The sequence below is a fragment of the Lynx canadensis genome, chromosome B3 (genome assembly GCF_007474595.2).
Source record: "Lynx canadensis isolate LIC74 chromosome B3, mLynCan4.pri.v2, whole genome shotgun sequence".
NCBI classification, from domain to species: Eukaryota; Metazoa; Chordata; class Mammalia; order Carnivora; family Felidae; genus Lynx; species Lynx canadensis.
The window spans coordinates 99,170,885-99,192,624 of NC_044308.2; the positions used below are offsets into that span (position 1 = coordinate 99,170,885).

General features: G+C 37.7%; 1 protein-coding gene across 3 annotated transcripts in view; it reads left to right on the forward strand.

The window, feature by feature from the left end:
- FRMD6 (FERM domain containing 6) overlaps positions 1-21,740 on the forward strand; it is an 80,105-nt gene that overhangs the window by 19,376 nt on the left and 38,989 nt on the right. The gene's annotated exons all lie outside the window — the stretch shown is intronic.

The following is a 21,740-nucleotide window of genomic DNA, read 5'->3' on the forward strand; positions in this document are numbered from 1 at the left end:
GCATGCAGTAAAAATAAAGTTCACAAATTTTAAGTAGATAATTTGGTAACTTTTGAGAAATGTGTATAATTATGTAACCAGTGTCAAAGTCAAGATATAGAACATTTTTGTCATGCCAAAAAGTTTTCTTCAGCCCCTTTTTAGTTAGTCCTCTTCTCTTCCACCACTTTCTCCTTTTTCTCCTTCCTCCCACCCCAGTTATCCATGACAACTACTGATCTTTAGTTTTGCCTTTTATAGAATTTCATGTAAATCAAATCATGTGACCTGTAGTTTTTTTGTGCTTTGCTTTTGTATCTGGCTTCTGTCCCTTAGCATAATGCTTTCTGGATTCATGCATTTTGTTGCATATATCAAGTTTTTTTTTTTTAATTGGGTAATATTAAGTTGTCACAACTTGTTCATTCATCTGCTATTAATGGATATTTGGATTGTTTCCAGTTGGGAATGGAAGTTTATTATGAATGAAATTACTATGAACGTTCATGTATAAATTTTTTTTGAATTTGAGGCACACCAGTTCATTTATATTTTTTAAATTTTTATTCAAGTATAATATATGATTTTATGTTAGTTTCAGGTGTACAATATAATAGAACAATTCTATACATTTCTCAGTGCTCATCAAGATATGTGTACTTTTAATTCCCTGTATTTATTTCACCCATCCCTCCACCCACCTCCCCTCTGGCAGCCACCAGTTTGTTCTCTGTATTTATTTATTTTTAAGTGTTTCTTTATTTTTGAGAGAGAGAGTGAGAGAGAGAGAGAGAGAGAGAGAGAAGGGAAGGGGCAGAGAGACCGGGAGAAAGAGGATCCGAAGCAGGCTCCATGCTGCCAGCACAGAGCCCAATGCAGGGTCCAAACTCACAAACCGTGAGATCATGACCTGAGCCAAAGTCAGAAGCTTAACTGACTGAGCCACTCAGGCTCCCCTGTTCTCTGTATTTAAAAGTCTGGTTTTTTGTTTCTCTCTTTTTGTTTTTTCTTTGTTTGTTTTGTTTCTTAAATTCCATGAATGAAATTCTCTGTGAGTGAAATCACACAGTATTTGTCTTTCTCTGTCCTACTTATCTTATTTAGCATTATACCCTCTAGGTCTATCTATACTTTTTGCAAATGGCAAGATTTCATTCTTTTTTTTTTTTTTTTTTTTATGGCTGAGTAATAGTCCATTGTGCACATATACCACACCTTCTTTATCCATTCATCTATGGATGGAACTTGGGTTGCTTCCATACTTGGCTATTGGAAATAATGCTACAACAACCATAGGGGTGCATATATTTTTTTGAATTAGTGTCTTTGTTTTCTTTGGGTAAATACCCAGTAGTGGAATTACTGGGTCATAATAACTTTTTTTTAATTGTTTTTAACTTTTTGAGGAACCTCCATACTGTTTTCCACAGTGGCTCTACCAATTTGCATTCCCACCAATAGTGCGTAAGGATTCCTTTTTCTCTACATCCTTACCAACACTTCTCGTCTTTTGAATCTAGCCATTCTAACAGGTGTAAGCTGATATTTCTTTGATGTGCATTTCCTTGATGATTAGTGACATTGAGCATCTTTTCATGTGTCATTTGGCCACCTGCATATTTTCTTTGGGAAAATAGCTATTCATGTCTTCTGCCCATTCTTGATTGATTGGATTATTGGGGGGTTGATGTTGGGTTGTATGAGTTCTTTGTATATTTTGGATAGAACTCTTTCTCTGGTATATCATTTGCAAATATGTTCTCCCATTCATTAAGTCGCCTTTTTTGTTTTGTTGATGGTTTCCTTCACTGTGCAAAAGCTTTTGATATGGTGTAGTCCCAGTAGTTTCATTTTGCTTTTGTTTCTCTTGCCTCAGGAGACATATCTAGAAAAATGTTGCTAAGGCTGATGTCCAAGAAACTGCTGTCTATATTTTCTTTCAGGAGCTTTAAGGTTACAGGCTTCACATTTAGGTCCTTAGTCCTATTGTATATAGTGTTAAAAAGTGGCCCAGTTTCATTCTTTTGCATGTAACATTCTAGTTTTCTCAGCACCATTTATTGAAGAGATGAGATGGTCTTTTTCTCATTGTATATTCTTGCCTCCTTTGTGATAGATTGACTATATAAGCATGTGTTTATTTCTGGACTCTATTCTGTTCCATTGATCTATGTGCCTGTTTTTATGTTGGTACCATACTGTTTAGATTACTACAGCTTTGTAGTATATCTTGAAATCTGGGATGGTGATGCTTCCAGCCTTGTTCTTTTTCAAGATTAGTTTGGCTGTTTGGAGTCTGTGGTTCCATTTGGTATTATTTGTTCTAGTTCTGTGAAAAGTGTTATTGGTATTTTGATAAGGGTTGCAAGTGTAAGTCTTTGGTGGATGTATCTTTTCATTTATCATACTCAAGTACCTAAGAATGAGTTCTACGATAAATGAATGTTTGACCTTATAAGAAGCTATTAATTGTTTTCCAAAGTAGTTATATCATTTAACATTCTCACCAGCAGTGTCTGAGAGTTCTAGTTGCTCCAGATTCTCACCAAGGTTTGGTATTCTCTGTCTTTTCAATTTTAAACATTCTAGGGGTGTGCATTGTGGTATCTCACTGTAGTTTGTTTTTTATTTTTTTTATTAGAGAGAGAGCGCACATGTGTGAGTATGGGAGAGGGACAGAGGGAGAGAGAGCGACAATCCCAAGCAGGCCCCATGCTCAGCATGGAGCCCAGTGTGGGACTTGATCCCACAACTCTGGGATCATGACATGAGCCTAAATCAAGAGTCAGATACTCAGCCAACTGAGCCACCCAGGCACCCCTCACTGTAGTTTTTAATTGCATTTTCCTAATGACTAATAATATTGAGCATCATTTCAAATGCTTACTTGCCATTTGTGTATCTTTTCCAGAGAAGTGACTGTTTAAATCTTTTGGCCATATTTTTAAGTGAGTTTTCTTCTGTTAGTAAGAGCTATTTATGTATTCTGGATTTAAGTCTTTAATTAGATAAATGTTTAAAAATATTTTTTTCAGTCTGAGGATTGCATTGCCATTTTTAAACTGACTTGCAAAGAGCAGAAATTTTAATTGTAAAGAAGTCCAATTTTTCCTTTAAAAAAATTTTTGATCACAAAGATCTCCTAGAAGTTTTCTATAAGTTTCACAGTTTTAGCCTTTATATTTGGATCTGTGATTCAAGTTAATCTTTGTATTAGGGTCGAAATCTATTCTAAGTTTATTCCCTCAGTAAAGTACCTTGGCACCTTTATCAAAAATCAAATGACTTTTGATATATGGTTTGTATCTGGACTCTTTATTCCATCAACTGACATATCTTTAGGCCAATATTGTATTGCTTTAGGGGCACCTGGGTGGCTATCATTAAGCGTCTGACTCTTGATTTCAGCTCAGGTCATGATCTCACAGTTCGTGAGATTGAGCCCCACATGGGCCTCCATGCTGACAGCACAGAGCCTGCTTGGGATTCTCTCTCTCTCTGTCTCTCTCTCTCTCTCTCTCTCTGCCCCTCCTCTGCTCACACATGCACACATGCTCTCTTTCTCTCAAAATAAACTTAAAAAAAAGTAAAAATATACACTGCTTTAAGTAATGTATGTACTGTTTACAGTAAGTCTGAAAAATCAGATATTAAGTCTTCCAACTTTGAATTTGAGTCGAAAGGGCAGACATACCTGCTTTGTTCCAATATTAGGGAAAAACCATTTACTTTTTCACCATTAAGTGTAATATTAACTGTAGATTTTTCTTAAACTGTCATGACTTCTAGGAGCAAGTAATTTCCAAATTCCAGACAGAGTAACGCAATTGGAAGATGTTTCTGAAAGACTCCTTAGAAGGATTTTCAGGATTTTGTCTCTTCATTATCGCCAACTGTATCGAGGGTTACCAGCAGACAACCTACAACTTTCCAAATCTTATCTGAAAAAGAATTTTCATCCAGCTTTCCCTAGAGAGCCCATGATTAGTACCAACAACGTATTTTCTTAATTCACTTTTCCAAATGTGAAGGTCATGAAGGAAAATAGGCACTCATCTCTTAATGAGGACTTTTTGAATAGTTGAATAGTTTTGCCTCTGGATCTGAGGTCATAATGATTCTATGGCATTTGTTGGCAGTATATAACATTTTCTTGGTAGAATTAAGGCAGTAGGAGGACAGTGATGGACCACTGGTATTGGGCAGTAGTCCTGCCATGAAGAATGGCTGACCTTGGAGTAGGCTGCTCTTTTGGTTTATTCAGGATAATAGTCTGTAGGTCAGCCTCAAGACTAGCTGCCTTTCCAGGATGATTAGAGCCATTAAAAAAAAAAAAGAAAAAAAAAGCAATACTAAACAGAGATAGGTTGGTTTCTGTTTTTTGTTTGATTGGTTTGTTTTTAACTTCAACGTTGAGTTGTGGTTCCATTTTTCATGGAAGATTAACCCTGTCACTGTAGGGTAACTTATAATTCTGATTTCCTTCCTCCACACCCTTTAAAAATCAGGCTTTTAAGTCTCTCTCACAGCATTAGAGGATGATTAGTATCAGGAGGAATGTTGTCTTTTGGCGGTATGCAGAGGGATGCACATCACAGAACCAGAAAATCCGATGAACAGGTAGGTCAAATGGAGACAACTTGACTGGGCTATTCAGTGACTCACTGTTGGACAGTGTGGACTTCACCAGAGAGTGCAGAGATTCACTGTTAAATGACTTTTATTTCTATTCTCTTTGGGATATAAGGTGACACTCAAGTTGGCTTTGGTCTCTTATTTCAAAACCTGGTTGAGAAGAGTTCTAGAAACAAGGTCTGTGAGTTGGTGTATGGGAAATAGAATATTACTATATAGGTAAATACTACTTGAAAATGAGATTTCACACTTGATGGACCTGGCAAATTTATGGTGGTTATCTTCTACAAGTAAGCTAAGGGAATTAAACGCTGGATGACGGATACAAGAGAGCCAACTTCTGATTGAAGGTTACCTTGGGGAAAACCTAAGGGATGCAGCCGTGGCTCCCGGTGATGTTCCTCACATCCGTCTTAACAGTCTTGGATTTGTGTTTCTCCAGAATAGCACAAATCACCTCAGTCTCCTTGGAGAAGATTAGCTAATGACTGGATGATGCCCCAGGGGGATGGGGTAGCTATATATAACTGGGAAGCCCTATATAAAATGAACATTTTCATCAGTTTTCTTAAGCAAGGACTTTTAAAACTGTAAGTCAGAGTTTTAGACTTTTTTTTTTTTAATGATTAAAATAATCATTGTTGGGGTTCCCAGATGGCTCAGTCAGTTGAGCATACAACTCTCGATTTCAGCTCAGGTCGTGCTCTTGTGGTCGTGAGATCAAGCCCTACATTGGGCTCCACACTGGGCATGGAGCCTGCTTGGGATTCTCTCTGTGTCTCTGTCTCTGTCTCTTTGTCTCTGCCCCTCCCTTGCTTGTGCATGCACATGTGTGCTCTCTCTTTCTCTCTCACTAAAAAAATAAATAAATAATAATAATAATAATAGTAATAGTTGTTTTCTCTGACTTTTTAAAATTGGTATTTTCAGATATCTTTATAAGTTTACGTGACAACTTTGTCTCTACCTTACTCACAGCAAAACCCCCAAAGAGGTGTTGAATAAGAACTTTTGTAGCAGTATCAAGCCTTGTTAGAATGTCCAGAGGAATTGCTTACTTTGAAGTCTGTAGATTGTGCTTTTGATCTTTTACTGTAAAGAGTACCTGGACCCATGAGGTTTACTTCACGCCCTTCTGCACGTTTGGCACATGAACAGTATGGGCACATGTGTGAGGGTGTGCCCTGATGCGAATGCTACTCTTTCAGGTGTGTCTGGTTAACAAAGTAATTGCAGCCCATCATTTATGTGTATCAAGGTAAAAATTGGATTCCTAGCACCTCAAACTCTTTTTCTGGCTTCATAAACTTCTTTACATATAATGCTACAACTGTCAGGGTGGAAGGCAGGTCTTATTAGCATTTGAGTACATTCACTTTAGTAAATCGTTTTAACATATTTCTTAACTTCATATCAAAAATGAACTTTTTGAAGACAGACTAGATTAAATTAAATTGTTTCCTACTCATGCGAGTTTTTGAACAGAATTTAGAGAAGAAAAATCCGGGGGGGGAACAAAAAGGATACTGGGTACCTAAAACTAACTGGTATTATCTTGGCAGATCATTCTCTCACCACATTGGTTTCTTCACCTATAAAATTATGGGGTTGGGGGGCGCCTGGGTGGCTCAGTCGGTTAAGTGTCCGACTTCAGCTCAGGTTGTGATCTCACAACTTGTCAGTTCGAGCGCTGCATCAGGCTGTGTGCTGACAGCTCAGAGCCTGGAGCCTGCTTCGGATTCTGTGTCTCCCTCTCTCTCCGCCCCTCCCTCGCTTGTGCGCACTCTCGCTTGCTGGCTCTCGAAAATGAATGAATAAACTTACAAAGTAAAATTGAATTAAGGGATTGGAGTAGATCATCTGTGAGATCTGATACAGTGGTCAAATTTTCATTTGGTTCTTCTATTGCGTTATTATTCCATTCAGTAGTAGATAGAATCTTAGAAATTAATACATATGCCTACTACTAACTTGTAAATACTGTAAAAATTCATTAACAACACCAGAATATCTAAGGCTTTTTCCCACTTCTGGGCCATGAAAACACTTATGTAGTGGGTACAATAATATTTTATAAAGATTATTTTAGTTTGCTGTAAAGTCTTTGCATAGGATCCTCAAAGGATTCAATTTATGTTAAAAGTAACAGGCTATTTATTTTAACAGGATTGCATACTTGTCGTACTTTATATATCTTTTTCAAGTTTAGTCACCAATATGTAGTTGTTCACAGCATTTTCAACAACGGTACCTCTGATAATTTTTTTTAATTATGAAATACACACACAGAAAAATGCCTATAATGTCTGTGTACATTTTAAACAGTAATAGTAATCAACACCATTATATCCACTATCAAGTATAAGAAAAATAATTCTCTAGCTCCTTTGTAGCTCCTGTCCCTTTCTGAAGACATCTCCTGCTCCCAGACTACCCCATCCAGCACCATTTTGAACTTACTCATTACCTTTCTTAACAGTTTTACCAATATATATTCTGTATCCCTGAATGAGTTATTGTTTCATCACCTGATTTTGAACTTCTATTCACAGGAAAGAATTGTATGTATTCTTTTGTAACTTGTTTTTTAACTGAACCATTGTCTTTGAGATTCACAGTTGTTCACGTGTGGCTGTGGTTCATTAATGTTCACTGCTGAATTGCCTTAATGTACCATATTTTATTTATTCTGTCAATGGACTTTTGCCTCTCTGATATGTGTGTTTAATTTGTTGTTGTTAAGAACTGTTTAATAACATGAAAAGTCCTTCTGCAGTGTTAAAGCTAGAAACTTTCCAAATCCTTAATTCAGTCTTTCTTAGGGGTACCAAAGTCTCTTTGGAAAAAAAAAATATTTCAGAGGAAAAATAAGTAAAGTTAATGTTAAGGTTCCTATGTAATATAAGGATTTCTATATTTCTACCAGATAATGAGAATTTCACAGCAAAATCATTATCAAGAAAATTGCAGTTCCACTGTCAGAGAGAATTGAGCGCAAGTCCCATGAATGAAGGAATCAAAGATTTCATTGTGGAAATTAGAAGCAGATGCTTCTAAGTTGGAGGATTTTCCCTGAGAACAGCACTTTTTGTTGGCGATGTCATGCTAGAAATCCATCTTGGTTGAAAGGAATTTTTGTGCCTGGTTGCTAAACCCGATATGACTTTTGAATACAGATGGCTATGCAAAATCAAGTTTCTCTGGCTTAAAATTCATGAATTTTACCCTTGACTTTGTTCTTCTTGTTGGTTGCCTATCTAGCATCTCCCCTCATCTCCCAGGCTTTCCAAATGTACTCAGATTTTTGTTTTGATGTCTATGTACTTGAGGGGAAGTTGATCCTACCTCTAGCTCTAGAGGTGAGCCCTGGGTGGCCTCAGCTAATCTATGCAGGCCGCTGCCCTATATTGTGTGTGTGTCAGGAGTGGGGGTGGGGGGGTGCGTGCTGGTGACTTGAGACATTCAGTTAGGATTAATATCTTTACTCCTGTTTGCCTCCGCATTCTGGTTTACTTGGCGACTCTGAGAGAAGCAAGCCTTAAAGTGGAGTGATTCCAAGGTACCAAGAGGAAACTAGGTTCTGGATGACATCTCAAACTATCACATCAAACCACCCACGGGCCCTTTCATCCTGCTTGTTGCCTTCAAGTTACTTTGCTTTTTATAAATTTCCCTTATAGCATTTAACTAGCCTAACTACTAATAGTTAACATGTCTGTAGTGTATACCATATATCTTATATCATCCTTTAAAGTAGTTACTGTTGTTATTCCCATTTTACAGATACGGAAGCTGAGATGTAGAGAGAGGCAAAGGCATTTGTCCAAGGTCACATAGCTAGGAAGTAGATGGCTAATAGTCAGACCCAGGCAATTTGGCTACAGAGTTCAAGTTTCAGTTTGATGTTTTTGGTACTTACAATATAATGCATCCCACCCAATGTATCTTTTTATATATTTGCTTTCACATAAGTTGGCTTAACTTGATATACAGGGAGACTTTCCTAGAAACTGTATTTTGTTGATAGTTTTGGAGATTATTTTCTTTTATGTTTGGCTATCACATTTAAAGATGAGGAAAAATACGCACCTTTTCTTCTGTAACTAACATGCAGAAAATATTCAAGAAGCTGTGACCAATACTGACTCCCATTTCTAGGGTGGGGATTGGAGAGCGCTTCTTTAAAAACATAATTTTAATCTTAATTGCTAGAGAATTCACATTTCTGGTGAATTGATAAATAATTTACTCATTGCGTCCTGCTGTGTGCCTATTAGAGACCCAGTGTCTCTGCCTACCACAGACATTCATCCTATCCTGGAGGACATTCCAGTTCTCTGTGGGGGGGACAACTTGCCAACAAGTACAAGGGTGATAAGAGTGCAAGTGAAATGCCCCTCAGCTGCCTAGCCATGTGGAGGCATGCTTCCCGGACAAGTATCTTGAGTTTTCTGGGGAGAACGAAGATACAGTATTTTGTTCTTGTTCTTTTGGACGTGGGTGAATACTATGTGAGGGAGGATATCTAGGCAGGGGGAACAGGATGGGCAAAAGCATAGACATATGACAGTAAGACTTGTTCAGAGAACTCTGAGGAAAACAACTGTAGTAATGTACAACACGAGTTGACAGAACGGCCACGTGGGGGCTGGATACAACGCGAAGGTGAAAGGTTGTGCCTTCGAGTTTAGGAGTTGTCCTGTGGAAGTGCTGTGGCATGAAAGAATGTGTGAGCTGGGATGTGAGACGCAAAATTGAATGTGCAGTTTCATGAGGTCACCTTGGCAGCATTGAGGGGGTGGCGGACTCGAAGAGTGAAACAAGACCGAACAGCTAGAAATCCAAGGGAGAGAGTACAGTGACGACGTATAGTAGAGGAGAAAGGCACTAGAATGGTAGACCAGACACAGGAAGAATATATATTCATTTTTTGTAACTAAGATTATTTTTAAGTGTATATGTAGCAACTATATCACAGCCTTTCGACCCCTGGGATCATTTTTGTCGCCCTTCCTCTCCCCCACCTTCCTTGGGCCTTATGAAAAGATTGTCTGTCAAAGTGAATTTTCATTTTTTAAATCTGGCGGGTAAAACCAAATGTGCCATCAAAATAAGCACTTGAAAACTGGTATGAAAATGACTTAAGTGAATGATCTTTTAGTTTTCTTTGAAATATTACCATGGATAAATATACCAGCATTTATCAGGGGTTTTGAAATATCTAAAGTAATTGTAAAGATCCCATTACTTTTTCTGTTTAATTGAAGTATGGTTGACATGCATTGTTACATTATTTCAGGCGTACAACATAGTGATTCGGCAAGTTTCTGCGTTATGCTATGTTCGCCACAAGTATAGCTATCCTCTGTCACTATACAATGCTTTTACGGTATGCTGTCCCTTTTATACCTGTGACTTGTTCATTCCATGTCCCTTCACCCATTTTGCCCATTCCTCCACCCCCTTTTCCTCTAGCAACCACCAGTTCTTGTATTTTTGGATCTATTTCTGCTTTTTGGTTGTTTGTTTTGTTTTTTAGATTCTACACATAAGTGAAATCATACGGTCTTTGGCTTTTTCTGTCTGACTTACTTCACTTAGTATAATACGCTCGAGGTCCATCCATATTTTTGCAAACGGCAAGATCTCATCCCTGTTTGTGGCTTTTACTCCATTGTATGCATATGTACCACATCTTCTTTATCTACTTATCTGTGGATGAACACTTGGGCTACTTCCATATTTTGGCTGTTGTAAATAGTGCTGCAACAGACAGAAGGGTGCATGTCTGCACCCTTTGAGTTAGTGTTTTTGTTTTCTTTGGGTAAATACCCAGTAGTGGAATTACAGAGTCATAGGGTAATTCTATGTTCAATTTTTTGAGAACCTCCATACTCTTTTCCACAGTGGCTGTACCCGTTTGCATTCCTGCCCACAGTGCATGAGGGTTCCTTTTTCTCCACATCCTTGCCAACACTCGTTATTTCTTGTCTTTTTGATTTTAGCCATTTTAACAGGTATAAGGTGATATCTCATGGTTTTGATTTGTATTTTCCTAATGATTAGTGATGTTGAGCATCACTATATGACTTCTTTCAGAAAATGTCTATTGAGGTCCTCTGCCTATTTTTTAATTGGATTATTTGAGGGTTTTGGTGTTGAGTTGCACAAGTTCATTATATATGATATTAACCCCTTACTGGATATATCATTTGCAAATATCTTTTCCCGTTCATTAGGTTGCCTTTTTGTTTTGTTGATGGTTTCCTTCACCGGGCAAAAGCTTTTTATTTTGGTGTAGTCCCAATGGTTTAATTTTGTTTTGTTTCCCTTGCTTTAGGAGGCATCTAGAAAAATGTTGCTAAATCCAGTGTTGAAGAAATTACTGCCTAAGTTTCCTTCCAGGAGTTTTATGGTTTCAGGTCTTACATTTAGGTCTTTAATGCATTTTGAGTTTATTTTTCTGTATTGTGTAAGAAAGTGTCCCAGTTTCATTCTTTTGCCTATAGCCATCCAGTTTTCCCAGCCCTGTTTACTGAAGAGACTGTCTTTTCCTCATTCTGAGTCTCCTCAGAAACCTGGTCAGGGTACTGAAGGAAATGCCTTATCATTCAGGGGAACATTCCACAGCCTGATTTCTCATCTGTCCAGTCTGAGTTTGCATCATGGGACAGCAACACTGAATTTTTGAGGGGCTCGGTCCTCTGTCCTGCCTCCCTAGCCGGGGCCCTTATCTGTATGACTTTACACCCTTGTAATCCTTTCTTTTTCTCCCCAGTGCATACAAGCCATTTTACCTTCCTCTGTGCTGCACTTCCCTCTGTTCACAGCCTTTCCACAAATCCAGATACAACCTTCTTTTTACCACACACTTTAGCATTTAACTTAAAATACAATTGTATTACTTCCTATTGTTCCTACTGTGTTAATAGAGATTATAAGGTCTCTAAGGCCAGAATTTAGAAATGATGTGAGAGACGAGAAGGAGCATACTTAAAGTGCTGGAGGACTCAAATTCCAGTTAGTTTACATGCTGTCCGACTAACAGAATACTCTGGATCTCCCTCCTTCCCTCCTTCCCTCCCCCCTTCCCTCCCTGTTTCATTTTGTTTTGTTTCCTTTTCTTTCTTTCTATCTTTCTTTCTCTTTCTTTCCTTCCTTCCTTGTCTTACTGTCTTTTTACTGTCTGTCTTTCTTTGTACCTATTTGATTTAGGGGCTTTCTTTATTCCTGCTAGTTCTATTCTGAAAATGTAGTTAAAGAGTAATTTGGGGCTACAGTGGGTATTTGTGATTTGGGAAGAATGTGTTCAATAAATGGTACCTTTTATTGATGTACTATAATTTACTAATCCATTCCTGTTGTTAGACTATTTAGTTTTTTTCCCAGTTTTTACTCTGATGGATAATAGTTCAGTGAGTAATTTTGATCAAAAGTGTGATGTGTTTTGGTTGTTTCCTTCTTACACATTTTGTCCCCAGAAGTCAGATTATTGGGTCAAAGGTACAAACATTTGTAGGACTGGCTGCATAGTTTTATTCCTTAGAGTATGGTAAGTATTAGTTGGCACCAATTCAAGTCCACTTTAATTGGAAGGTGCTTTGCCATTCCCAGCCCCACGGTGTGTCTAGCAAATGTCATCATTAAATACAGAAATGAAATAATCTATTAGCTATTAACAAGAGAAGAACACGATTTCTTTTAGAACTCAACACCACGTGTTACACAAAAAGCCATTCTTCCACTTACTTTCCGTAATATGATATCAATAATGTTACCTGGTAGTAAATGAGTAGCCAATTTAATAATCTTCATGACAATTTGATTTCAGAGGTGAGAAAAATGGACACGAAGAAGTAAAGAGACTTGCCCACGGGCACCTGGGTTTCCGGTGTTTCAGGTGGATCCAAATCCAGGCAGTCGCTCCATGCTCTTAAGTAGCACATCATATTACCTCTTACTATATCCCCACTTTACAAGCTTATCATTTTTATCAATTCAATAACTACATTTCAAATGTAGTTATTCTAACTTGTATATTACTCGTACATTACCTCAAGCTATCACAGGTTAGGTTTCAGACCACTGCAGAAAAGCGAATATTGCAATAAAGTGAGTCAGATGAACTTTTTGGTTTCCCAGGTCATATAAAAGTTATGTTTACACTATACTGTTGTCTATTAAGTACACAATATTGTTATGTCTTAAAAATATACATACCTTGATTAAAAATACTTTATTGCTAAAAAAATGCAAATTATCATCTCAGCTTTTATCAGGTCGTAATTCTTTTGCTGTTGGAGGGTCTTGCCTCTGCATTGATGGCTGCTGACTGATGAGCATGGTGATTGCTGAAGGTTGGGGTGACTGTGGCAATTTCTTACAATAAGACAATGAAGTTTGCCAAATCAGTTTACTCTTCCTTTCATGAACAGTTTCTCTGTCTCATGCGATGCTGTTTGATAGCATTTTTTTTTTAATTTTTTTTTCAACGTTTATTTATTTTTGGGACAGAGAGAGACAGAGCATGAACGGGGGAGGGGCAGAGAGAGAGGGAGACACAGAATCGGAAACAGGCTCCAGGCTCTGAGCCATCAGCCCAGAGCCCGACGCGGGGCTCGAACTCACGGACCGCAAGATCGTGACCTGGCTGAAGTCGGACGCTTAACCGACTGCGCCACCCAGGCGCCCCTGTTTGATAGCATTTTATCTACAGTAGAACTTCTTTCAAAATTGGAGTCAGTCCTCTCAAACCCTCTTGCTGCTTTATCAACTAAACTTGTATCCTGTTCTAAATACTTTGTTGTCATTTCCACAGCATCTTCGCCAGGCATAGGTTCCATCTCAAGAAATCGCTTTCTTTGCTCATTTATAAGAAACAACTCCTCATCCGCTCAAGTTTTATCCTGAGATTGCAGCAATTCAGTCCCATCCTCAGACTCCACTTCTAATTCTAGTCCTCTTGCTATTTCTGCTGCCTCTGCAGTTACTTCCTCCACTGAACCCGTCAAAGTCATCCATGAGGGTTAAAATCAACTGCCTCGAAAGTCCTGTTCTTATTGATATTTTGACCTATTCCAATGAAGCACGAATGTTCTTAATGGCATCTAGAATGGTGACTCCTTTCTAGGTTTTCAGTTGACTTTGCCCAGGTCCATCAGAGGACTCACTATCCATGGTAACATTAGTTTTATGGGAAGTATTTCTTAAATAATAAAACTTGGAAGTCGAAACGACTCCTTGATCCATGAGCTTTAGAAAGGATATTGTGTTAGCAGGCATGAAAGCACATTAACCTCAGTGTACGTCTCCATCAGAACCCTTGAGTGACCAGATGTACTGTCAATGAGCAGTAATATTTTAAAAAGAATCTTTTCCTGAGTGGTAGGTCTCAATAGTGGGCTTAAAATATTCCATAAACCATGTTGTAAACAGATGGGCTGTCATCTAGGCTTTGTTGTTCCACTTATAGAGGACAGGCAGAGTAGAGTTAGCATTATTCTTAAGGGCCCTAGGATTCTCAGAATGCTAAATTAGGATTGGCTTAAACTTAAAGTCACCTGCTAACTGCATTAGCCCCTGGAGAGGAGTCAGCCTGTCCTTTGAAGCTTTGAAGCCATGCATTGACTTCTCCTCTCTCGTTATGAGAATCCTAGATGGCATCTTATTCCAATAGAAGGCTGTTTTGTCTACACTGAAAATCTGTTTCATGTAGCCACCTGAGCTAGATCTTCTAGATAACTTGCTACAGCTTCTACATCATCACCTGCTACTTTACTTTGTACTTTTATGTTATGGAGATGGCTTCTTTCTTTAAACTTCATGAACCAACCTCTGCTAGCTTCATACATTTCATCTGCAGCTTCCTCAGCTCCTTTAGTCTTCACAGACTTAAAGAGAGTTAAGGCCTTGCTCTGGATTACTCTTTGACTTAAAAGAATGTTGTGGCTGGTTTGATCTATCCAGACCTCTAAGTAAACTTTTTTGCTTTTTTATCATTTGTGTGTTCGCTGGAATAGCACTTTTCCTTCGATAACTCCTCCTTTGCGTTTATAACTTGGCTAACTGGTATAGGAGGCCTAGCTTTCATCCTATCTTGGTTGTTGACATGCCTTGCTTACTAAGTTTGATCATTTCTAGTTTTTGATTTAAAGTGAGAGACGTGCAACTCCTCCTTTCATATGAACACTGGAGACCATTGTAGGATTGTTAATTGTCCTTATTCCAATATTGTTTCATGGGGAATGGAGAGGCCAGGGAGATGGGGAATGGCTGGTTGGTGGAGCAGTCAGAACACCCACATTTATTGATTAAATTCATTGTCTTATCTGGGCACAGTTTATGGCGCCCCTCCCCCAAAGTTACAATAGTTACATTAAAGATCACTGATCTTTAATCATAGATCACCGTTATAAATATAATAATGATGAAAAAGTTTGAAATATTGTGAGAATTACCAAAATGTGATGCAGAGACACAAAGGTAGCAAACGCTGTTGAAAAAGTGGTGCCAACCAGATTTGCCACAAACCTTAAATTTGTCAACAAGCAAATAAAACCATACACACACAAACATCATCTGTGAAGTCCAGTAAAGCAAAGTGCAATAAAACAAGATGTGTATGTATTTTAAAAACAACTGGATGCTAAAAAGTAATGACTCTAAGGAAACTTGTTCTCAACAGTGGGGGATTTTTCCCCAAGGCGGCATTCGACAATGTCCAAAGAAATTTTGGATTGTCACAACTGGGAGGTGGGGGGATTCACCTGACATCTAGTGAGTAGAGGCCAGGGATGCTGCTGAACGTCCTACAATGCACAGGATGTCCCACAGTGCAAAGCATATTTTACCCATGATGTCAATAATGCCAAGGTTAAGAAACCCTGCTATAGAATCTTCCTTGTCCAAGGACATGTATGTAGTAAGTGAAACATCCCTCACTTAATGAGCATATACTACACCTGCCAATCGGAGGTTAAATGAAGTCTGAGTAGGGGAGACAGACAAGAAACATAAGCTACTGAACTGTTAGTGTAAAGATAGTGCTTTGGAATAACAAAGTGTATTCGCACAAATGAGTCATCCATGAAGCAGAATTTCTAACTGAATATGAGTCAGTCACAGGGCCAGCCCAAATTCAAGGGAAGGGGAAATAGATCCCATCTCTTAATGGGAAGCATGGCAAAGAGTTAACAGTTTTCTTTAATATAGCATAAGTCCTTAACAGGAGCACCTGGCACATAGTAAGTGTGTACTAAATGTTAGCTATAATCAGTGCCTTTTCTGAACAGTAGGTGAACCTTGGCATTTGCTGTTTCCTCTATTTGGAAAAGTCTTCCCGAGGTGGATGGATGGAGGCATGGATTGATGGATAAATGGAAGGAAGGAAGGAAGGAAGGAAGGAAGGAAGGAAGGAAGGAAGGAAGGAAGAAAATGGCATCCCTCTCTTAATTCTGTTATCAGTTCATATATCTACTTACCAGAGATGCTTCCCCTGATTACCCTGTATGAAATAGCATCTACACTACCACCTTATCTCCATCAACTCTGTCATCTACTCTGAGTTTATTTTTCCTCACAGTACATATCACCATCTACATTATATATTTGTCTTTCTCCATCATCACAGGATATTTGTTTTGTTCAGTGTTATATACTCAGTGCTTACGACAACAGTACATTGTAGGTGTTCAATGTATATACATGGAATGAATGAATGAATAAATGAATGAGGAAAAAACCCGACTCATTTTACCAAAGGCACTTTGATATCACTTTTAGGATACCATACATTGAAAGACCATATACTATTTATGCCAAAATAATACTAGCCACAGTATTTATGTACTTAATGCTGTCCGCTATTATGTCATCCCATGAGAGTTATCCGTCAGGATACGTGTGTTCTTGGGAAGCAGAGGCAATATCATCATCTTAAGTTTCTTGGCAGTGGTATGTTCCTGACTAGATTTCAAGCTCAAGGATGCAGGGGCACGTCTTCTATTGCCGTTGTATTCTGCTTTTCAGCAAATAAATACAATACTGTGTGTGTAACTTGAGCTTCCTAAATGTATAGTCATTAAATTAAAAGGGCTCTTTGTGATCCAGCTTTCCAAGATAATTTTTCATCTTGTTTTTGTTAGGTAGTAAAGATACCTTATTGACCGTTGAAATATGACTACTAACCATGCTTGCCTTCTAGTAATCACCGTAGCACATTACCACCTTTCACTTTTTTTAGGGTGACAGTCTCAGAATTGAGAATCCTCCTTTTCTTCCATTCAGAGTGAGACTATATTATGTGTGTTGGAAATTTCTGGTAACCTAGTTCTTTTATTTTTAATTAACCTTTTTAATTTAGAATACTTTCAAATATATCGGAGTTGCAAAGAGTATAGGAGTCCCTACATACCCACATGTACCCACTTCCCCCTGTTGGTAACATCTTACATGAGTGTGCTATATTTATCACAACTAATAACCATTATTGATGCATGATAATAAACTAAAGGTCATACTTTCATTCTGGGGTGACCCAGTTTTAAGGGTTAATTCTAATAATTTCTAAAAAAAAAAAAAAAAAATGAAAATCTCTATTCATTGTACACACATACCAGATGGTAGCTTCCTGTTTCTTAAAAGAAACAAAGTAACTACCCAGTGCAGCTTATCAGGAAGTAAGGGACTTATAATAACCTGGGTTTAAAATTCAAGTGGGGGAATCTAATAGCTTAACAAATTTTATTTGTAAGTTGGGTATTAATAAAGACGACAGGATGTGGGGTTTGATCATTATTAAAGGTATGTTTTTGTTGCCTGGAAATCTGATCCTACAACATGGTATGTTCATGGATACCTGTCTTAAAATCAGTAATCTATCCTAAGATCACTGGGCAGAAAAGGACTGCCTGGAGTAGGAAATGTGCCCTCCTGGGGCGGAGTTGGGACTTAGCTGAGGACACAGCAGAGGTAGCCAATGGCTCACAGGCTAATTTCAACAACTCAAATAGGTATAAATTTAGCCTAATTCTTTTCCCTAGGAAAGTCCAATTTCAGATTAAATTTTATACTGGAGTGTATTAAAGACATAGGCATTTTGCTGTTTCACTGGAATCTTTTAATCAGTTTTAATGCAGTCCTGGGTAAAATAAAAAAGTAATCCTATCTCTCTTTTAGGACATTTTAGTTTGCCATCCTCAAAGCAGAAAAGGCAGCAACGAGGCAGTGCTGCTTCTTAAAGACTCTGCTTTTCATTAATTTTTCTTCAGTAATCCTCTTCCAGTCCTTTTTTTATTACATTATTTGAATCATAAAATAAGTAAAAATTGTACTCAAATGAAATTTGAAAATTATTTTAATGAAGCTCTAGAAACATCTCAAACACCAGAAGATGTTTTTTTCCTTAGTTTATTTTTTAAATTCTAGAAAGTAGATCAGTAGAAATATCCCTCTTTTAATTGTTTTAATTAGGAATGGAAAATTATAGGAATAACTCAATTTGAAGTGTAGATTTAAATAAGAAGAATTACACTGGGACTAATATAACTTAAGGGTTTGAATTTAAATAAGATGCGTTTAGTCATAGCTTAGTATTTCTTCTTGAAAAGATTTTAATAGCAGAGAGGAGACCTAAGTATTAGAATAGATCAATATGTAGGAAAAAAATTTGCAATGAAATTGACAAGGAAATTGTTTTACAACCATAGTTCTCAAATAGTATGTTTAAGAATATTATTCTATAGGACCTTAATAGATAAGTCTTAGAGGTGGGGAATGTATTCGGTGACCAAGTAAATATGAGAAATATTAAGTTAAACAGATTTAGGAAGTTGCCTGCAGTATTCCTCAGAGCCTTTAACACTTTGTTTCGGAGAAGGTATATATAGGGTCCCCTGTTTCTCCAACTTATTTATCCCTAGGTCACCTAGTAACACTTTTCAGGGAAGTGTTCTAATACAAAAATTTGACCTGTTTTAGGAATTTATACCTTTGAAAATATTGAGTACTTTTCAGAAGTCCTTATATGTTGCTTATTCCTCATTCTGTACCTCATGATGTTTTCCCAGTGTATGCTATGAAAGTATTATATTCAACTGTTTGCTCAGTACCTTCCTTCCATTAACTCAAGTGCGGTCTTTATACATGACTATGTGTCAGAAATACCTGGGAGCTTTTTTTAAAAGATTAAGATTCCTGAGTCCTGACCTGGGAGATTCTGAGTGAGTAGAAATGTCACTGCACTCAGGATTCTGTATTTCTTACAGACACTGAAGTGATTCTGATGCAGCCAAAATGGGTCTTCCAATTGGTGCTTTGGAACTGTTGAACTGAAAGTGTGCATCTGTCAGACCAGTGATTGGATTTGGCATGTACTTAGTTTGTGGTCATATAACACATGGGCTAACCATCCCATACTGGAGATAAACTTCGGTGTTGACCTCCAGTGACCCTATAGGGTGATATGCTGGCTACAATCTTAATGTGAAACAATTGCTATTATCCTTTAAGAAAAACAGAATACTTGTAAGGGGGCTTTCAGTCACCTTCCTAATAAGGAAATACTGTATGTAAGATTACCATTTGTTTTTATTTAATTTAAGTAGCTTCCTTGTTGGTGGCATTTTATTCATATTTTAAAAAGAAATGCTAGTTTGTATTTACTCATAGTGCCATATAAGATTGTATTCTCTCCCATCTTCCTGCTCATAACAGATGGACATTTAACCTTAAGCAAATAGACCAGATTATATCTCATTTATGCATTGATTTATGTGAGCACTGACAGTAGCTTTTCTGTTAGAACTGTGTGGTTATGTACTCGGAAAACTATAGAATACTTATGCCTAAGGAAATTGAAGAGGACACAAAGAAATGGAAGAGCATTCCATGCTCATGGATTAGAAGAACAAACATTTTTAAAATGTCTATACTACCCAAAGCAATCTACACAGTTTATGCAATCCTGAAAAAAACAAAACAAAACTGGAAGCATCACAAACCCGGATTTCAAGCTATATTACAAAGCTGTAGTCATCAAGACAGTATGGTACTGGTACAAAAACAGACACATAGATACAGTGGAGCAGAATAGAAAAGCCAGAAATGGACCCACAACTATATGATCAACTAATCTTCGACAAAGCAGGAAAGAATATCCAATGGAAAAAAGACGGTCTCTTTAATGAATAGTGTTGGGAAAACTAGACAGCGACATGCAGAAGAATGAAACTGGACCACTTTCTTACACCATACACAAAAATAAATTCAAGATGGATGAACGATCTAAATGTGAGACAGGAAACCATCAAAATCCCAGAGGAGAACACAGGCAGCAACCTCTTTGACCTTGGCCAGAGCAGTTTCTTACTAGACACATTGCTGGAGGCAAGGGAAACAAAAGTAAACATGAACTATTGGGACTTCATCAAAATAAAACCTTTTGCATAGTGAAAGAGACAATCAACAAAATTAAAAGGCAGCCTATGGAATGGGAGAAGATATTTGCAAATGACATATCTGATAAAAAGTTAGTATCCAAAATCTATAAAGAGCTTACCAAATTCAACACCCAAAAAACAACCCAGTTAAGAAATGTGCAGAAGACACGAATAGACACTTTTCCAAAAAAGACATCCAGATGTCTAACAGACACATGCAAACATGTTCAACATCACTCATCATCAGGGAAATACAAATCAAAACCACAATGAGATACCACCTCACACCTGTCAGAATGACTAAAATTAACAACACAAGAAACAGCAGATGTTGGTGAGGATGCAGAGAAAGGAGAGCCCTCTTTCATTTTTGGTGTGAATGCAAACTGGTGCAGCCATTCTGAAGAACAGTATGGAGGTTCCTCAAAAAACTAAAAATAGGATTACCCTACGATCCAGCAATTACACTATTAGGTATTTACCTAAAGGATACAAAAATACAGATTCAAAGGGGTACATGTACCCCAAGGTTTTCAGCAGCATTATCAACAATAGCGAAACTACAGAGAAAGCCCAAATGTCCATCAGCTGATGAATGGATAAAGAAGATGGTGTGTGTGTGTGTGGGGGGGGGGTGTATTACACACATTTGCAATGACGTCGATGGAGCTAGAATGTATTATGTTAAGCAAAATAAGTCAATTAGAGGAAGACAAATACCATATGATTTCACTCATGTGGAACTTAAAAGACAAAACAGATGAACATATGGGAATGGGGGGTAGGGAAGAAGAGAGAGGGAAACAAACCCCAAGAGATTCTTAATGATAGAGGGTTGATGGTGGGAGGTGGGTGAGAGATGGGCTAGATGGATGATGGGTATTAAGGAGGGCACTTGTGATGAGCGCTGGGTGTTGAATATAAGTGATGATAAAAAAAGAAAGAAAAATGTGTGGTTATACTCTCTGGCAAAACAATTTTGTATTCTGAGAAATTCTTTTCTGCATCATACAAATATAGCTGGAAAGAGACAATATAAATAATTACTGTTGGGGAAAAATAATTACTGTTTGAGAAGCAACTAGTCTTAATCTTGGTTGAATAGTGTTATATTAGCAATAATATATGAAAAAGTAGACACACCCATTAAAAGTAGAATATATCCCCCACTGTTTTAAAATTATTCTGCAAAGTCTTGCCAATGCAATAAGACATGAAACAAAGGGTGTGAGTGTTGAAGATTAGAAATAAAATCTTCATTACTTGCAAAAAAAAATTGCATATATTGAAAACCTGAGAGAAATTAAAAAATGTGTTTAATAAACTGAATAGATATGAGAGGGTATCTACAAAATCCACAGTTCTTTTGTATACAAACATGGTTTGATAGATACAGTTTTGTTATTTCTAGGTGTTAATTCGTTGGTGAAAAGAAACAGAAAAATTGTTTGCATTGTCAGGTTAAAGAATCGGGAGGGAGAGCAGCACCATAAAACCTCAGGGAGAAAAAAAGTTGTCAGGAGGGCTTAACCTTGGTAAGAGAGAGATCGGTTGAAGTGAATCCCAGATTCTGCTGATGGTCTGGAGGTCACTGGCTTCCTTTGGCAGAGCCATGGTGGTGAAGTGAAGGAAGTGAAAGCCAGACCACAGCAGTTAAAGAAGGAATGTGATGTAAGAGCCAAGGCATTT